Raw genomic sequence first — 21217 nt, forward strand, 5'->3', positions numbered from 1 at the left:
AACAGTCGTGATGGAGATGAGATTCTAATTTTTTAAACAAATATTTTACTGTCTAGCTTATACTCATTTGACAAATAACTCAATACGTAATCAAGTGCAGTTTGTTTCAACTTTGTTCTATAATTTTATTAATACATGTTCGCTGTTACCCCTCCCCCTTCTAAAATGTAAGAGCGCCCAAAGTTTGTTTACTTTCTTTTAGTCGTTTTAGAAGGGAGTTTATTTATTTATTTATTTTTCGATTTTGTCTTTTATATGACTCATTATTTTGCTTCTGAAATTTTAAGTATTTTCAGTCATTCATGTCCCACTTCAACCGATGTGGTAGGTAAAGTTAATCTTGACAAACTCGGAGTAAATATTCTTCTCAATTTACTCTTCTATCCTGAGATTCTTGGAAAACATTGTAATCTCGCTCTGTTTCTAGGCAGAGTAGGACAATGATGCTTCATTAGCACCATCCCATGAAGAACTCTCTCTCTCTCTCTCTCTTCGGACTATTCCACATCTTTCAGCAATTGCCTTTTGCACTCCTTGGCATCAGTCCTGTCTGGGGCGTATGCTGGCATGTTGCCAGCCGCGTGGCTCTTCTCGCTTCCTGTGCCACTGAGATGTACACACGATCGCTCGCCTAGCATTTTCCTCCCCCGTCTCTTTCCCCAGCCCTCCGCCTGGCCCGTGGCTCGACACATCATCTCCCGCAGCTGTAGCAGATGCGGGACGCCTGCCAAGGGATCTCTCCTGCTTCCAAATTAGGAAACTAAACTGGTCCACGCCAGCATCCCTTGAAACCTGAGTTTGGAGGACAAGGAACGCCTCACTGTAGGGGTTAGGGTAGGGTAGGGTACGAGGCTAGCCAGGAGAGGTTTCGGACTGGATTCTTCCCCTTCCTTTTTGGCCCTCCCCGACTCGAGTGTGTCATAGCCCTAGTAGTGTCTGGAGCTGCTGGCCGCATACGCTCGCGCTGTTGCTGCTCCTCCTCCTTGGAGACCGTGTTGCCAGAAATATCTCAGGTAAGTTAGGTGCCAAATGTAGCGAGCGTAGTTGGGAACTAAGTTCACTTGGTCTGTAAATTATGGGTGGCGACTGGCAGGCCTTTGTTAACTCTTGCTCCGTTTCACACGAGTCGATGAGGCCGTCCTTTATGTGGGTACGCTTTTCCAAAATGGCCCTGTATGCATTTGGATGAAGTCAAAATATCTCTAATCTGGCCGCTTCAACGTTTCATGATTTATATTGTTGTTTTCAGAACCACTAATATTTAAACCGCACCATTCGCGCAAGGAATTATGGGATATTGATGGGATTAGATTTTGTCTCTTGAGTTTGGATGATTTAATATGTGGCGGCAGAGAGTTAACAAATAACATCTGAAATTAATAAGCTTTATCAATTTTAATCTTTAATTTCGAGTCACCAGATATCTGACTTAACTAATATTCGATAATACATCGCACTAGTTTTCGTAATGTGCAAGAAAAAAGCCATGCATCACTAAAACTTGCTTCTTCCTTGCGTAAATGTGACGTAGTTCTTGAAATAAGGAAGTACTTAGTGCCACTGTCATCCATGTTTGGAAAGCGTCCGCTATCACCGGGTCTGGGAATTTTATCAAGCTGACACATTTCTGTATAACAGTAATGGCCTCTAAAATGTTTCTCTTCCTTCAAAAAAAAATTTTTTTTTTCTTTTCACGATGATCCACTTTGTCATTTGGCACAAGCTTTCCATATGGAAAACTGGTTTTACAAAACCGACATTTCTAACATCCTACTATACATATATTTTTGTCATCTAAGTAGTATTGTGTATTTCAGTATATTATCTTAAAAGGTTTGTTGATTTTTTTAATATTATTGATATTTTACTTGGATAATCAGATATGTTTTCTGTAATGTATACTCATTTTAATTATTTTTAAGTATTAAATTTCTTCATTTAGTTAATCTTAACAGAAGAGTTTGGAGAGTTATATTTTTATTTAAAAAAAAAAAAACACGTATAAGATGTGCCCAAGTTTAGGATGCTGTGAACATGTAATAGGAACTAAATCGAGAGATATTAACGTCATTACAGGAATTAATCGTGTTCATTGAACATTTCAAATCACGAGAAAATATGAAATTTTAATTTCATTTTTAAGTTCTGCTTACATGTATTGAATGAACATAAAAGTTTCTTCCACCTAGTCTGAATCCTTAATTTATTTTACAGCTTGTGGGCCATATAGCTGAATCTATCGTTATCATTTTTGCTCTAGCTCCGTTCCTTTCCAGATTTCTTCTTAATATCGCAATGAGGGTACGTTTTTTTCCGGTATTGACATAAAAAAAATATTGGTTTCAACACCAGATCAAAGTATACCATTCGATGTTATTTCCTCTCTTTTGAGACTAATACAAAGGGACGGAAGTCGGTTGTTTCTAAATATAGAGGAGCTCAAATTGTTTAATAGATCGTCGACTCTGGTAGTCTCTGCTATATCCGGATGAACGTGGTGTTCTAAGACAAGCAGATAATTTTTTCCGAATTGTATTTGATTTCAAAAGAGATTATTATCCGAAGCCCAAGCTGATGCAGCACAGATACAGAACCTACTTGCTTGTTTTAAATTATTAGACATATTTGTACTTATTCATTTTAGTTATAATGTAACAAATTAAGACCATTTACACGATTGGATTTATTTCATAACTGTTCGGTTAACGAGTAGAGGATTTATTAGTTTATTATCACATTAGGTACTTAAGATTGTCATGATCTGACCTGTTTCGGTTTACTGAGGGCATTCGTCTTCCTTATGTTGAGGCCAATTGAATGTGCACTAGACAATAAAATCTTAATTCATAACAGGTAACATACGTGGGAAGTAAAGTCTTTATCAAATTATTCAATTAGGTGAGCTCGAGTTAATATCAGTCCCTTAAGAGAAATACAGGTGCTATTTTAGTAATTCCTTATGCATGAACTTGAGCCTCCTGAGTACTGTAATTGTAATCAGAAGTATTGTTCCTCAAAAAAAAAAAAAAAACACCTATTGGGTATGCCTGTTTATATTCCGTTCTAGTTTTGCGTGAAGAGAAGTTTAGTTATTTACAAAACTAATGGAGTGGATAATTATCAAAATTTCAATATATATATATATATATGTCTTGCCACTCGACTGTGTCCAGTCAAGATTTTAACCGGGCGAGTGAGCACGCTATGTTATTCTTTCTGAAATCTTTTAAACTCCCTTTCAATAATGGCTTGCAGTGCATCATAACTATAACTACAGTATAATGACATCCTGTTTATATATATATATATATATATATATATATATATATATATATATATATATATATATTAGAAAGGAATCACAATCAGGAATAAAATATCTAAATATCCAATTATGTTAATATAAACTATACAGTGTATTGATTGGCAGTGTAAACTTAAAAAAAAACTCGTTTCGAAATAATAATAATAATAAAAAATAATAAAATAGATCTTCATTAGGTTTTTGCAACTTTGAGTTACAATAGAGCTCCGCTTTACGACTCCCCGTTTTTACGACTATTATACATTTTCTATTATGACCATGTGAAGCCGGGCCGCAGAAAAGAGGCCATCGTTGCTAACTGATTGAGACCGCAGCATACAATTGAGAATAAAATATTTTAACTAGTATGAATCGAGTCTTCAGTGGCACTTGTAACATATTAAAAAATAAAAACTGAAGGTGTGGACACAAAAAATTTAATACTTTATTAAATAAGGCAGATCTGAATCTTTTAGATTCAGATCCTTGTTACGAATTATCTTTGTTACACTCTACAGTGAGTAGACAATTCAAAGAAGGTAGCATAAATTCGATTGTTGTTATTTTCCGTAAAATATTTTACTTTTATTCTACTTTTAACTAGTATGAATGATTCCTAATAAACAAATCAACATGATTTATTATTTTTTATCTAATAACTGTCACAAATATTGCATACATATTTAAGTTTTTTTTTTAAACTGTTGCTGTGATTCGCTGCGCCTAGATAAAGACAGTCGATCAGGAAGATAGCCCAATAATCCACAAGGTGTAACGAAAATTCAGCAGTTGGATGATATAAAACCATTAGAGAATCCTAGAATGAAATTCCAAATATAATCCAAAAGTAATTTGAAAGAAGCTATGCTCATTTGTCATGCTAATTGACAGCCGCAGATTTGAATCTTCAACGAGTGTGGTTGGCTCTAGAAGTCTCTAGAAGATGTAAATGAAATGCTGAACTCGCATGATAAAGAGCATACCAATGAGGAACTTATCGAAATAGCAGAGCAAGCTACTACTAAAGAAGATGGCATTGAAAAATACTACCTTTGCATTCCAAAACTTAACAGAGTTTAAAGAAACAAATGACTCCGGTCAAAAAATTTGGATTAATAATCCAATTTTGAATAAAACAATTTTTGAAAAATAAATGAAGCTTGAAGGCCTTAGCTACGGCCTTTAAATGCTACAGTAAAATTAATCGAAAAAAAAACCCTCTCTAGTTCAGAAGAAACGACATGTAAAGTTTTATTTTAAGAAAACTCTAAACAGTAAATCCTGTAAACATTTTTCCTTTGTTGCATGATTAAATTAATATGTTTCTTAATTATTTCATTATTTAGATACCATTTCGATATACTATTATAATTAGTTGGCCTGTATTTTCAAGAACATAACCTCACACTAAGCCTATGGGAATTTGGCGTTCGATTTCACTCCTTAATGACAGTTTTCCAGGAACTACTTAGGTCGTAAAAGGAGGGCGGGTAGACTGCATTTTATTCTAAACAATTTTATTAAAATTATTTTTAAATGAAATTAAAAATATATTTACATATTTGAATTTCATATTTTTTAAAAATGCTTAACTTTTAAGGGCAATTTTTGTAAGCACACCTTCTAATCAGCACAAAAAAGACAATGTACTTTCTAACCCTAAAATATACAGTATCTTACTATACCGTATAGCATGTGTACTTCTCCTGAACCTAATGGTTGGTGGGATGGCAATGCTATCCCACCAACCATTAGGTTCAGGTTCAGGAATTATTATAGAACAAGGTGGTTTCCCATTATCTTCCTTTTTCAATAGGATCAGTTTGTCCGTTTTCATGGACGAAAAACCCAAGTTTCCGGGTAAAAATACCTCCACCTCCGTATGAGACTGGCTAACTCACCATTGATTTGCCCTGATAGGAGTTCTTCGCATCAAAGACGGGATTCGAACCCATGTATTTCCAACCAAGGGACCCCTATCGGAACCAACCGAGCTATGGAGGCTCTACTACATGGTATGCAGTATCTTAATATTTTACTTATCTTATCTTATCTTACGCCAAACTGAAACCTTTTGGCTATACGCTTTAATAGTATATTATTTAGGCTATATATCTACAGAGTGTATTTTGTAGCTACGTGCTCAGATGTTGCCTACACTCATTGGTAAATAATACATTTAATTCAGAAAGAACATGGGAAGTTTTTTTTTTTTGTTGTTGTTGTTTTCCGTATACTTTACAATGCTTCACGCTATTCGGTATTGATTTTGTAGTTTCTAAAACCGTTATTCATCATGCTAATTGCGTTTATGCGCGCTTTGTGCAGTATTACCTTTAAGGTTTTGGGGCTTTATTCCTAACGTTATTTACTTGTCCTCTCCTATTCCATTAAAACCATGCAAATACTTTAAATTCGAAATCCAACTCTGCAGATTCACGCCAGGATCGGTCTTTTTATATTCCAGAAAAGAAGGAATGCTGAATCTTATAGCGCTCTTCTTGATTTTTATTTTTAAGAGAATGAACGTATGTTTTTTTATACTTCCATTTTTGTCTTAAATTTTCTAGTATCAGAGCATATGCAATTGGTAGTGACTTGAGCATCAATTTAATTTCTGCAAAATTTCTTCATCAATTTCTACACAACTATAAAGAATTGAAAGAAAGAGAGAGAGAGAGAGAGAGAGAGAGAGAGAGAGAGAGAGAGAGAGAGAGAATGTAGCAAGCTTCCGTGTCTCATTCATGTACATATAATGAATTCGGAGGCTGCATGCTTGCTAGGACTGACAAAGGTATTAAATGGAACAAACAAGTGACACAATATGCTTCTGTTTATATGAAAACAGGCAATTTTCTGACTGAAATTGCGACCTAAATATAAGCGTTCTATAGAAAACCTGAAAGACGTCATGAGAGAGTATTCTTGCACTTGACTCTTCGATTTACTTAAGTGTTTCAACGTGGATGAACGAGAAGGAAGATAGATCTCTTATAGAGATTGAAGTTCAGTTGTTGGCAAATGTAGATATTTAAAATATTTAATAGTTATTTTGTATATCATTTGGATAAATGTGTATTTTGCATTGTTTTAAATGTATTACGCAAATAGATTACGGCTATTATATAAGTGCAATGATTAAGCTACCTAGATAAACACTGGAAAAGAGGTAAGTTCTTGAGCTTCTATGGCATTGATTCTTGTTTTATCTTCAACCTACTGCAAACACTTCACATTTCATATGCATTCAAATTATTGAAAAGAAAGGGGATATAATTTGCTTAAAGCATGTTTACATTTTCTGGGAAAAGAATTTTCAGCTTCCCAGAAAATTCTTGTTTCTGAAAACCGTTTCACCATCCAAAGTAAAGCGACCTTACTCACGATAAATTTTCTATATTTTATACAACATGATCAGTTCTGTCAGAAAAATCCATGGATCTGTAGTATTTGCAATGCTCTCCAAATCGGAACCTTTCGTTTTGCTATCTTTTGAACTGTATAATCCAAAACTTTACTTGACAATATGCAAGAGAATTGAATTGAATAAAACTGGGACAGGGCGTTAGGCGACAGAGGCAACCGCAAGAGAACAGCATGCATAAACATACAATGAGAGACAGGTTTAGTTATGTTGTAAGCAGTGTATAGTTTAAATATCGAATATTTTCATCTGTGAATTTAAAACGTAATTAAAACGTGCAAGCTATTACACATTTTAAATCAGCACTCATACAATATATAGTGAACCCCCACCACCACCACCACCACCAACACACACACACACACACACCATCTGAAAGATTAACTCTTATGGGTCTGAAGCATAATTTCGAAATATCCTTCCAGCCGATAAAGGCGATGCTACAATGATTCTCGACTCGGGTAAGTGTGATAACAAGTTCTACCAACATTCACACGGACACATTTCTTCTTCAACCCATCCGTCCTTTAGGACGGGGTAGAGTTCCCAATTTCAAAACATCTAGATACTTCAGATATTAAGTTACTAATACATAAACAGGACTCGGGTGTAGCCATAAGAAGTCCTATGCCTCCGGTTCTGGCTAACTTCTATTCTGTATGAAAGCATGTGACGAAATCCATGTGTTAAAATCCTATCCTCTCAGAACAAATTAAGGAAAAAAATTATATATGAATTATTTTAATATATTCTTCAGAATATCTAAAACTACCTTATTAACTAATATCCGAACATAAAACTAACTGATAAACTAGAAACAAATGGTTCACTGATGTCATCATTATCATCATCATCAGCAGCAGCAGCAGCAGGATTCTAAATGATACTTAAACGCCCACGACTTTCCAAGTGTCTGTGGATTTCGTAACTATAATTCTGGGATAAGGTGGTTAGCCCTAAAACTGATCAAGTCATCTGAAAAACTAACATACTCTACCAGAAACTCATCAAATAGATACCTTCGTGCTGATTAATCGCTTATTACCGACTACCGTCTTATTAACTGTGAGGTGAGCCAGTTAAGGAACTGCAGTTCTTTACTAATACCTCCCTATGATAAACAAATCATTTCAAGGTTTATCTCACACCAGCAGGCTCATTGCACATCTAACAATGAAGAAATCAGAGGATACATTTCTCTTCTCTATACTTGCTTTATTACTATCAAGCGAGCCAGAATCCTCAAAACATTGTTCATTCCCTTCATCATATTACAATCGTTATTTCGGTTTGTTTGGTCTGTTTAACCATGTGATCCACTAAATACCCTGGGGCGTATCACTTATGGTGTGAGTTCAATATCCCATACTACTGGACACGGAAAAATTTAATTTCGAAGAGCATATCAGAGACCAAAGAGGACATGAGCTCATGACTTCTACTCTAGTTGTTGAAGATCTAGACTGCCCAACGTATAATCTTTCTAAACATTTAGCGACAGCGTTAAAAAATCTGAATTTCGTTTCTTCTGTCAACAACATCGATCTTGACGAACTTGATATCTCTTATGTAGTTAATTTGTTTACCAACGTTTATCTTGTACGAATTTTTCATGTTAGTACGAGATAAATTATCTTAAAAACTCACAGCTCTTCTTAAAGATTGTATAACATTTGGGTCTATGGACATTTTTTGGATTTATGGACAACATTTGAAAAGAAAGCCTTTAAAGAATTTTCTCAGACTAAAGATGTAGATGAGGTATGTCAATGACGCTGTCATAATTTGGAACCACGGATACCACTTTTTGGTTTTTCTAGACCACCTCAATAGCCAACATCTCAATATAAGGTTAACTTCCGAACTAAAGTTTAGTTTCGCTTCTTTCTTGGATTTAAAACTAATTCAAGTGTCTGGAAAATTAAATATTTTCATCTTCAGAAAATCAATCCATACTAATAGATCCATACAAACCTATTATTACACTAGGAGCGTAAAATTGCCAACTTATTAATGATGAGGAAGAATTAGCCAAAGAACTCCAATTACAAACAAACAGCTTCTACAAAATGATAACGCTGCGATAAACGTACCATCTGTATACTACTAGACCGTCAACGAACTCAGTCCACTTCTGATGATGAGGGTTTATTTTTCTTCTCTATACTACCTATATTACAATAAAAATTGTCAAAATTCTCAAGGAGAATAAAATAAGAACAATGTTTAACCTTTACATCAGAATACTCGGTACTTTGATGCCTTAAATCTATGCACAGTCTTCTGAAATATTCAGGAGTTTATCGCCTGTGGTTTAACCACAAGATCGCATACTACGAACAGACAGAGAAATCTACTGAGCAGAACATAGTATGCTAGATACGAAGCCACAGTTCTGTCATCAAATGTTATCTTCAGCAAATCTATATGATGTCTTAACAGAAAAACATCAAGTTCTATGGAATTATTCGGAAATCTTATATCACTGTTATGACATGACCGTGAAAGAAAAATTGGGGATATATGTAGATGTCAGTTAGACAGCGTACACCAGAACCCTAGCATTCATCTCTCTGAATGTTTCCTATATACAGATATATCACTGTTAGGTATACAGTTCCAACATAATATGTACAACTGCTTTGAGTGGAAAATTGCGTACATTTATACTTTTATTGCGAAAATTAATTTATAGACATTTCAGGATTTAAGGCTCACAAATGTATTATTCCAATCTGGCAAGATTTTCCCTTCTTAAGTTAACATTTTGATTGGAACAGTCCTTTGAATTTCACAGCCACGCCATTTTGATGAAGTAATCACAATGATAACTTTTATAAGTGTGTCTATCTATATATATTTAATATGTGCTTTTCCTCCATTCTCTGAGATCATAGTCCTAGTTGTTTCGGGCTGTAATTTTAAAGAATAGCAATTACACAACCGATTGTGTGGAAATAGAGGCTGTCATTTCATTTCATTTCTTTTAAATGAAAGGGGAAGTGGAGTAGATTGCAGAAAATTATGCAAATTCCCAAAAGTTTTATCGTGAATTCTTAAGAAGTTCTGTTCAATACAATATTTTCTCCTTAAAATCGGATTTTGAAAACTTAACCGATCAAACTTTGTGAATAATAGGAAAAAAGCATTGTTGCAGCTATTTTCTTTTTCATCTCTGTTAATTTGTTTGGTGAGGAAAGATACCGCATGGTATATGGCAGACTGATCACAGTGCGAATGAAATGAATGCTGATAAAGAACTAAATCTTTCTATTCAATGTATTCACGATGAAGATATATATTTAAGTGTTTTTTCGAACTTTGTGCATCTCTTCCTAAAGATCCCATCGACTGATTTTGTTCGTTTTTGTTTTAAATGAGTCGATTAGTGTAAATTTCCCAAAATTTTATTCAGGAAGTCGTAGGATGCTTGCACAATTCAAAACATTGTGCGTTGCTATATAGGAAATCGATTTTGGAAACTTAACGGAGTTTTTTCAAAGATCCATCATGTCGATTTTCTTTTTTTTCTTTTTCTATTTTTAAAGAGAAAATCACAATATTTACCATACATTTAGAATAGAAAGGCAGTTATTACTATTTAAGTTAAGCCGATTTTGTACGGTTTCAGCAATTTCTTTGAATAATCGTTCAAATTCATACTCACAGCTATGCAGAAGTTTAGTCTTGTTCCTGGTCAATTCCAAGTTTAGCCAGACAAAATTTCTGAAGTTTTTTAAACTGATCATAACTGTAAACTTCTGCAATATAATTTTTAATTGATCTTCCCATTTGACCAAAATAAGACAAGGAGTAGGAACATTGACCTTGGTAAACACCAGATAGCAGCAATGGTGACAGCTTGTCTTTTGGAGAAAGTAAAAGATTGCGGATTTGGCTGATGGGTTAGAAGGTAGTGGTGAGTTGAAATTTCTTGAAAATCTTTGTAAACATACCCATAAACACCTTTTACGAGTATATAAGTAACGGGACTTCTTCTTCATGGAGGATGGTGAGAGAAACTATTAGTGATTTCATATATAATTTCTGAATTATATAGCCATTTCATAGAGCCATTTGCTTGATAGTTTCTAATTGCTGTTTCACCTGAATTGGAATTACGCGCGCGCGTGTGTGTGTGCGTGCGCGCGCATCCCAAAATACTCATATACATCAGCATGGTTGGCTGAGTGAATAGTGTCTCCATGCTTCACCAGCGCAGGCTGTGGGTTCTGATTGTACTATGATACGGATGTTTTCGTGTAAGTCTTTAGATGGCAGACAGTTTTCATCATCCTGTATGAGACCACCACCCAGCTTATTAGAAGCACTGAAGTGCCTTGAAAAAGCTTATATCTAGTCTCTAGAGGCAAAGTTCACGGATCATCTAATCCTTAGTCCCTCAACAGTACCAAACATACAATAGGTTTATAATCTTTCGTAGGTGGAATTTGCATAAAATTACCTTTCTGTTGAGTCTCCTAGCAAAACTTGAATTTATGCATTCGAGTATGAATTCTGATATGGTTGACGCTGTATCCCCTTTACTTCTCTTTGAAGCAACTCAGCAGTTCTTTGAATTCTTTGCTGTTTCGGGAGGGGGGGGGAGGTGATGAAAGTCTCCTCTGTTTAGACAATTACAATCGCCATATAATATAAGACATACATTATATCTTATCATGTCAATTTTGTTAAAATATCATAGTAATATAATATCGTGAGAGACCTGAAACCTTCCTTTTCATTATTCCATCTAGTGATAAGTTAAAATCTTCTACAATATTGTTTAATGGTCTCTGTATATAGTAAATTCACTCATGCAACGAAAGAAAAAAAAAAAAAACTTCACGATCTGCCAAGCATCTTTCTCTGTATTTCATGTCTCCTGTTTGTGGGAGAGAAAACGTGGGCACGTAATGAACCTCGGGACAATGAGTATTTTGTAGTCTAGAAATTATTTTACTAAGAACTCTACTACTACTACTACTGGGCATGCGCCACTTGTTTTGCTTCAGTTAACGTCTCTTTAATAGAGCATAATGAGAGTGGAACTGAAGTTACCCAGATCAGGTTGTGCATGTAAAGCTGGTAAAAATATGCCTATAGCAACTGCAATGAAAGAAAGAAAATATAATTCTTAGAGTAGTGTTTAATGAGAAAACGATCGAGTTGAAATGTAGATAGTGTATTCAATGTCAATAACTTTTCAACAACTGATCTGTAGATTAATATTCCGCTTTCTTTCTTTCTTTTTTTTCCCCTTCATTTTTGTTCATGTGAAGCATCGGGAAGAGCAAATTCCTATTCCACTTCTTAATATCTGTATTTACACTGGCCATGACTGAAGGAAATAGCAGATCTAGAGCAAGTTCATGGTCATCTGTCAGAGTGTCAAGATCGTTGCGTAAAAGGTCTGCGGCAGTCAAGTGTAATATACTATGTGGCCGTACAATAACGTTACCACGCCCTTGTTTTGTATGACCACAGGCCGGACATATATCCGCTTTGTGGAGTAAACATCCCTTGCCACAGGAAGTCCGATGATCAGCCCACCGGAGCCACACTCCTGTTTGTCTTCTCATTTGTAATCGTTGTCTCTAAGAGACAGGCAGATCATAGGTAGCGCTTTTTTTTCGATAATGATATCCTAGGTAGATTACGGAATACTTATGTCTAGTTTGGGATAAATAGATAGATCTCAGAGTATAAGTAGATAGATCTCGGAGGCGTCAACTGATGAGCAACATAAGCAACTGATGTACAGAACTTATTATAAAACGATATGACGAAGTATATCTCTGTTACACACACACACACACACACACACACACACACACACACACACACACACACACACTGAAATATTGGTTACTATATATAAAACGTACTTAGCTTTTATCTTTAATATTTAATATGGGTAATGGCATAATAATAACAGTTTATAATTCAAATGCATGAAACATGATTTTTTTTTTTTTTAAATTCATATCCGCATAATAAATGACCGCTGTACAGATTTCGGATACGCTTGTTTGACTGTCCCAAAGCAGGGAAAATAATGTTTTATACAGAATATTTTATCAACTCTACGAAACTCAGTCGGTATCAACAATGTTCTTTGGTTGGAAAGATCTATATTCTAGACCCGTGTCTAGGACGCGAAGAATTTTATAAGGACTTTTCAGATAAAGTCTCTTGACGAGGCGGAAAGGTTTTCTTCCCGGAAAACCGAGTTTTTTTTTCCCCCAAGGCAAACAAACCACCGAGAGAGAGAGAGAGAGAGAGCATAACGTTTGATAGCCATAGCAGACTATGAGATAGGATTAACCGCCTTATCATTACGTTTCTATAAAACCAACTTACTTGGCCGTGAGAGACCACTGAATCTAATATGCTAAGTGTAAGATGAGATGCAGTACACTTGAAGGAGTAGAGTGGAGTGCCCGCCAGAGTGAATTTAGACAGATATAGTAATTAGTTAATACTGTACATGAGTATGCTTTTCAGTATTATTGAGCATTCTTAGCTGTTCTAGTCGCAATGGGCAGTTAATAAGTTCAATATCACGAGTTCGAGTCTGCAAAGAGGTGAATTATGCGATTTTGGCAGCATTGTATCATAACAGTTCATTTACCGGCTTCTTCCTTAGAAATAAATTCATTTACATCTAACTAAATACCAAGTACATAAAAAAAAAGAAAAAAAAAGAAAGAAACTAGCACAGTTAATCACAACTTTGTAGAGTTTCGACTACTTAAACTGGAGGAAATACAAGTAAGGTAAATTCTCACAGAAATTAATCTTGGGAGGAAGAGAAATGGAGAAGGAGACGACTAGATAAATCCTTATAACTGGTATACCATATTTCCTTTATAGAGACAACTAACAGCCGATTTTTTCTCCCGGAAAACCATAAAAAATTCTGGCAAGTATTCTAGAGAGAGAGAGATGAGGAGAGGCTTTATTTTTATAAAAGAAGATAAAGTCATTATCGTATCATCGATTAAGGTTCAGAATTAGTTCATGTAACAAGACGTTAGTCACACAAGCGTTATAGAATGATCATTATTGGAATTTGAATATGGATTCACATAACCAAAAAGTGATAATAGTTCTTTCCTGTTCAGATTTTCATTTCAAATCAAGCTTGCATCCTGTAATATTCCAAAAATGAATAAGAGAAAATGCTTACTGTGTTTTTGAAAATTAACCTATCACAATAGTAGAAAAATGTTTAGATATTTATCGAAAACAATACACTTTTGGTTGGGACAATAATCTCATTCACCCTTCAAGTTTGAAACATTCTCTCCTATGTCACATTGCCATATATATATATATATATATTTGACAATAGAGACAAATTATTCAACAGGTTAAGTATACAAAAATGTATTCTAAAGCCTCCGTAATTCAGTCGGTAACGATAATTCTCTTTGATTAAAAAGACCTGAATTCGAATACTGCTTAAGACGCGAAGAACCGTTAGAAGGGCTTTTCATCTGAAGGTGAGTTAGCCGGTCATAAAGAAATTGACAGAGTTTTTCCTCAGTAAGATACAAACAGGTCAGATAATACACACAGCTGGCAGCAGATGATGTAGATAGGATGTACCATCCTAGCATAGCATTAATTAAATACCGTGATGCTAATATTGCATTTTCAGAAACTTTAGTATTATAAAGTTTTAAAAATTATTTAACGTCTAATAGTCCACTTCAGAAAGAAAACCATATTTTGTTAGTTCCTCGCAGTTCTCTCTAAAGTTCCAAGAAAACAAAATCAATGTGAAAGCCAAAATATTTTTATAGGTAACGATTTGTTTTGATTTTACGCAATATTCTTGGAAGATTCTTACAAACTAACGCACATCGCACAAGTAATAAGGAAACCGACACAAATGTGAAAGATGTTGCTCTGGTTCACATGCAGCTGTTTTGCACTTCATAAATACAGCTGTCAAACGTTCACATCGCGTCCGTGAAATCGACTCACTTTTGCCAAAGATCGGAGAACACAACATTTTTTTAAACGTATCTTTCTGTAGTCATCCTTTTCCATCATCTTCCTCAGAATTTTTAGCCCACATGGAAACACGAATGTGTCGTCTAAAGACATATTCCTTTAAAAAGAAACAGAAACAAAAAAGAAACGCAAATGATTTATCAGCCCCAAGGGGAAGAAAGGAAGGAAGAAGGGGAGAGAGAGAGAGAGAGAGAGAGAGAGAGAGATCTTAAAGGCCCTTGTGTGGAAGAAAGGGGGAGCCGGCAACTCCTCAGAACGTGACCGTCAGTGCATAACAGGGCCAGGGCCTTAATTTAGCTCCTTTGTCACAGTAGATGACGCTCGCAGGGCAACAAACTTCGTCACTCACCTCTTAGCTCGCTGGAGAGACATGGGCTGCAGGCCGATACGGAGGACAGTTTTTCCGTGTTTCACTGGCCACACGACCATGCCATACACCCCCTCAACCCTTACTGTCCCTCCCACTGTTATCTCGTGGAACTGAACTCCACGGACGAATGATACACTGAGATATCTTTCCGTGTTGTCCACTGAATAATAACTTTCCGCTCTGGAAAATGCGTACCCCCTTCCTTTCCCCGTGTTTTCCAGATGTCGTGTCGTAATGATGGGTGATTAAGAGGAATTTTTTCCTTGACGATCCATATACCTTCTGTCATATGAACACGACCATTGACCTGATCTTTGCTCTTGTATACTGTTTTTACTAACCGTACATTTCTGGAATATCATAATTCAAGTTCAGACTCGAATAAGAAACTGTAATTTAATAATTAATGGTTTCAGTTTTAATCGTTATTGCGAACAGTTTGAATATTATTTATATACCTTATATTTTTCTTGGAAAGTGCTACGTTTCCCCACTTCCCCATACGAGTACCATAGTAAGATACCCTCATCGAGAACTGATTTAATGATTGGAAAATAACTCTTACCTTACAACTTGAACCTTTCAACAAACAAGGGAAGAAAATTTCTCCCTTTGGGAGATAAAACATAATTTCCTTGTCAAGTAACATCCGTGACACGTTTTTTCAGGAGCTTGATCAAGCGTCACACATATATTAGTGATTACCCGTACTTTTTTTTTTTTGGGCCTTTCCTCTTACCTAATGACGTAATGTGCCCTGTATTTGTTTACACGTAGTCAAAGGCGATAGCCATTTGTTAAAGACATACTTTCTCGATCCCTTCCCCTCCTCCCCAGTTCGTTTCATATTTTTTTTTTAGAGCGACACGCCTAGTTTATATACGTTAAACAAATTTTAAAAATGCAGAGATAAGTAAATAATCCCGAAACTCTGAAACAGCTTGTTTGTTTTTATAAAATTAAAATCATAAAGCATTTTAAAAAATATCACATAATTTCCTGGAACAAAAACAAAACCATGAATAGTTTACATTTATTTACACGAATTAATACATAATTAATATTTGACTTCTGATCTAATTCTGAAATGATTCCTATAGTCATAATATTAACACAATGCTTTTTACTTATTATTATATGAACTACGCTCATATTATATGAGCGTAGTAATACGAAAGAATATAAATAATATAAGTTGTTGTTATCAGTTATTATTAGTATTAAATATATGCATTATACTTATTGTAATAAAGATTTATTGGCGTATAAATTTATGTTCCAAATTCTATTTGGACGAAGTACTTACGTGAGAAGACTCGATTGGTTTCTTTCATAAAATCATCTTCTACTGATTTAGGGTTAAGAATTTTTTCGTCTTTTATTAAAAGTGCTTCTTAAAGCAAAATCAACTTAAATCTGTTTTGTGATTTTCCTCAGAAAGTCACCATACATATTATAATAATGAATATAAATTCTATTAAACGAAAGGTATAAAAATCACTGTAAGAAAATAACTAGAATTGTAATGAGATTATCCACAGTGCCAAACGTAAAAGCGATAGACTTACTCACGCACCCTTGCGGTTTTCAGCAGATTGATTAATTATGCACTTTTATTTAATCCAGTTTCACTGAGCGAACCTTACCTGTTTTGATGCAGTCATAATCGTCTGTTCTTTCAATAACATTTCTGTATTTATATGCATAAAATATGATTTTAATAAAACTAACGTTACATGTATTATAAAAAAGTAAATAAAGTAGATTTAAAAGTAAAGTAAATAAAGTGGATATAAAAGTAAATAAATAAAGTAATATATTTTAATATAATAATACAAACACAGAACAAAATGTTACATTACATTATAAGCTAAAAAATGCTCTCCAGTCCAATCACTTTAGGGGATATGCCATCTCATGAAATAAATTTAAAACAAATAATAACTCAATATATAATAATAATAATAATAATAATAATAATAATAATAATAATAATAATAATAATAATAATAATATTATTATTATTATTATTATTATTATTATTAGCTATAATAATAATAAGAAGAAGAACTTAATATTTTGCATATAAATGCATTTCATTGAGGTGTTGATATTTACTGCAAATAACAGGCATTCAATACACTGGTCGTTTTTCCAGAGCTTTCCTTTTTTTTTTTTTTTTTTTTCATCAGTACCTCATTGCTTAAAAATTCTCGTTTCGACATAAGGCGAAACCAGTCGTTTGGCAGAATGCCCATTCATGTACGCCTGTGTTTGCTCATATTTTCGTATTTACGCTAATCAACTGTATATACTTTTTTTTTTTCCTTCGCCAAATTGAGGTCCCAGTGCATAAGATATTGCAAGTATCCTTCACAATAAACATGACGTTTTCAATGTCTTAACTTTTCCTATGTTAGTTTTGATTTTGAATAAGCTTAGTTAGTAAGAGAACTCAAGTATGTGCATTTTATTGTAAACACCAAAATATCGTTGAGCAACTGGCTATTGCAGAAACTTACGTTCTCTAATTTAGTTATTTATTTGTCATTCGAGGTGGCTGTATAATCATTCTAATCTAATCGAAAGCTGATATAAAATATAGTCTTTATGTTGAAAGTAGCATTCGTTGTACAATTTTATTTATGACAATAATGTTTGCCTGCTATGGTTGGCCCAATTGTTAGCGTATTAAATCTACAGCCAACGAGCTTCGGGATGGATGTGTTTGTCTTTATATATATGGTGTAAAACCACCGCCTGGCTTACTGGTGGCCTGAAGTGGCTTGAAAAAGGTCCATGTTTGGTTTCTCGAGCAGATTTCCGGACTTGGTAAAATGAATATATATATATATATATATATATATATATATATATAATCAAAATGGAAATAATAATAATAATAATAATAATAATAATAATAATAATAATAATAATAATAATAATAATAAATGCTTAGCCCACTCACAGTACGAATATACTATATAGGTTTACGATAACCTTTCGTGAGTGGGACCACATAAAAAAGTATTCTTAGAAACACGCGAAATAACCAAAATACAGCAATTTTAGTGATTTTAATCCATTTTACTTTCTGATGTGACTTAATTTTCTGAAAATTTTTATTTCACTCTTTTAACACCAGGGAGCAAAACGAACTTCAGTCTTAGTTTCGTTTTGCTCTCTGCTGAACGATTTTTTTGCTCTAAATAGTTTTAATAATTCTTATGATAATAATTTTTTAAACTCTGGATGAGATTAACAGAAAACGCTTGTTTCATTTTTCAATGCGAGCACTCTTTTACTTCTAATTTGTCAGATATATACTGTATAGGTCTTCACGTTTAGTCATCGCTTAGGTTGAATGCGCATTCCCATGACTTGCTAGATATGTAGTGGCGATGCTTTGTAACCCCAGCTTGTATTTATTTGTCTGTACTCCTCTGTGTTCTGCAGATAATATTGCTGAGAAAATGTGGAATTAATTTTTCTCCCTGTATAACTTCATCTACTTTTCTGCGCCAAATTCAACTCTGAAAGCGGATAAAAAAAAAAAAAAAAAAAAAGAGCTTAGAAAACAATTCCTCTAGTAGGTGCCTAGAATGATCTTTCTCTGCAGAATCCAGAGTCATGAAACTTTCTGCGAGTTCAGTTAGAAAAGTAACTGGTAAAGCATTGGTTAGTCATATTTATAATTCTGTAACGTTTATTTTAAAAAAATATTAATTTGTTTTGAATTTCTTTTTCCATATTTAAAAAAAAAAATCTGTCTTAAGGGAACTGTCTTTAACATTGGCTTTTATTAATGAAGTGATTTTAGTTGGAACGCTATTAAATCTTAGTCAAATCTCATATTGCGAAAATAATACTTGGAATCGCACAGTATGATTCTTAAAACAGCATATTTTCTTATGACAGTCAGCGCTCTGAATGTCATAAGAAAATATTGCTTTATTTAATTATAATAAGCCATGTGACCGCAGTATGCCCTTTGGTTGAAAGACCTGGATCCCCTTCTAGCACCCGAAGAATCTTTATCAGGGCTTTTCAAGTGAAGGTGAGTTAGCCAGTCCCGTACGGAGATCTCATACAGAATATACGATAGGCATAGGGCTAACCACTCTATCCAGAAATAGCAGTTAGGAAATCCAAGGATGCCATAGATGGTCGTGGGCACTTAAGGTCCTGTTGAGGACCTTGGAAAAAGAAGAAGATGGGAACACGATTCATCATGTATACTGTTCATCCTAATCACAACCTAAAGCGAATACATTTCTAGATTATTTTAAAAGAAATTGGGTGATCCAGTTTCAGATTTGACCGATTTTTTTTTTCTCCTTACGGAAACTGAAGTTTAGTTTCCTCAAAAAAAAAAAAAAAAAAAAAGAAGAAAAGAAACTAACTGGTAAGTAGATGCAATCGATTCACATAATACTCTTTTTATGACTTTAACGTTGGTGTCAGAAATATATTCCACTGGTGAAATACTTAATTTTAATCTGGAGAGGATTAGACATAAAAGTCGGCAGCTCTATCTGAGAAACAATACGCATTCTAATAGTAATAATAACAGAGAACCCATATTAAAGGTATGCTTCATTTTAAAGCATTCAAAAGATTTTTAAAATATTTCAAAGGAAAGAAACTATGAAAAGTATAACACTGCACACACACACACACACACACACACACACACACACACACACACACACACGTGTGTGTGTGTGTGTGTGTGTGTGTGTGTGTGTGTAGAAAGTTTTTTAACTTGGGTATATTAAGTATTAAAGATACCAAGTAATTTTATATAAACTTGGTTTTAATCCTAATTCCCAAGTAAGCAAACAGACAAGTAAGTCAAGTTTGCGCCTGCACGTAGTGCAAGTCTGAGGCAACTCGTGGAAACGAAGTACCAGTCTTATATATATATATATATATATATATATATATATATATATATATATATATATATATATATATATATATATATATATATATATATATATATATTTTAATATATATATATATATATTTTAATATATATATATATATAGCTAGATTTTAATCCTTTTTCCAAGTAAGCCAACAGACAAGTAAGTCAAGTTTGCGGCTGCAAGTAGTACAACACTAGGCAACTCGTTGTAAAGGTGGAGTAAGATCTGATCACTTTCCTTAGAATTTTCCCTAATGCAAAGCACATTTCCTTGCGGAGATGTATGATGCTATGCATTAAGGTAATGGTCACTACCCAGACCGGTTTCGACCTTTATTGAGGTCTCATCAGTGGATATATATATATTAGGGGGTCCTATGAAGGCGCAATTCCTTGGTACCTCTCATACCTCTGAAAACATTACTGATGACACGCTCATAATGTCCACTAGCAGCTTATTCTATTCGCTCACCACACGCCATGAAAAATACTTGGACCTCTTGTTCTTTCTGACCACACCCTTCAGGTATGAACTGCCACGAGCTGCAAAATTTCCTCTATATTTACACTGTAAGATCCCTTGCTATGTTGTATCTTTTCTATCATATCTCCTCTCCTCTCCTCCTATTTGTGAATTTTTGGAGGCCTTACTCCGTCAGTTATATGCAGAGTTCCGGAAATCGGACATGATTTTGGTTATTCAGTACTGGATCATTTTAACTGTTTCTCATTTCCATGGAATCCAAGTGACCATGTCTGAGCACGATAGTCCAAATATCAAGGTCTTAAATTTTGGAGAATAACTATTTATTTCTACAAGTTAGTGTTCTTTTCAACATTATTTATTGAAAATAATATGTGTGTCAGTAATCATCAAAACAAATGTTTCAAAACGAATGTTATGTATATTATAATGTACATTTTTGCAAATATTATGCAAACTAATAATAACCTTTGAATTTGTTATTTATTTTAATTTGAGGAATGTGTATTTATTCTTCAAGAATGAAATATTATTTCTCTAGTCAGTTACAATTCTTCTGCAATTTTTCATGAAATTTTCATGAAATGAAAATTAAATATTCTTATTTAATTTTGCATGGTAAATCTGCACGCTATATCTGCCCTCATGACTGCGCTACGAATAGGTCATGGAGGACTTTA

The 21217-nt window shown here is 34.2% G+C and overlaps 1 protein-coding gene across 5 annotated transcripts in view; it reads left to right on the plus strand.

The window, feature by feature from the left end:
- LOC150100421 (myocyte-specific enhancer factor 2-like) overlaps nucleotides 1–21217 on the plus strand; it is a 287084-nt gene that overhangs the window by 132845 nt on the left and 133022 nt on the right. For 2 of the 5 annotated variants that reach the window (XM_090402908.1, XM_090402913.1), the window contains exon 1: nucleotides 876–1013. The exons of the other annotated variants lie outside the window; for them this stretch is intronic. The gene's annotated coding sequence lies outside the window, so the exon portion shown is untranslated. Of the gene's footprint in view, nucleotides 1–875; nucleotides 1014–21217 lie in introns of those variants that run through there. 5 annotated transcript variants of the gene reach the window in all.

Source organism: Typopeltis vanoorti, chromosome 13 (assembly GCF_054136105.1).
Source record: "Typopeltis vanoorti isolate ZY-2024b chromosome 13, IOZ_Tvanoo_1.0, whole genome shotgun sequence".
In the NCBI taxonomy this organism is placed as follows: domain Eukaryota; kingdom Metazoa; phylum Arthropoda; class Arachnida; order Uropygi; family Thelyphonidae; genus Typopeltis; species Typopeltis vanoorti.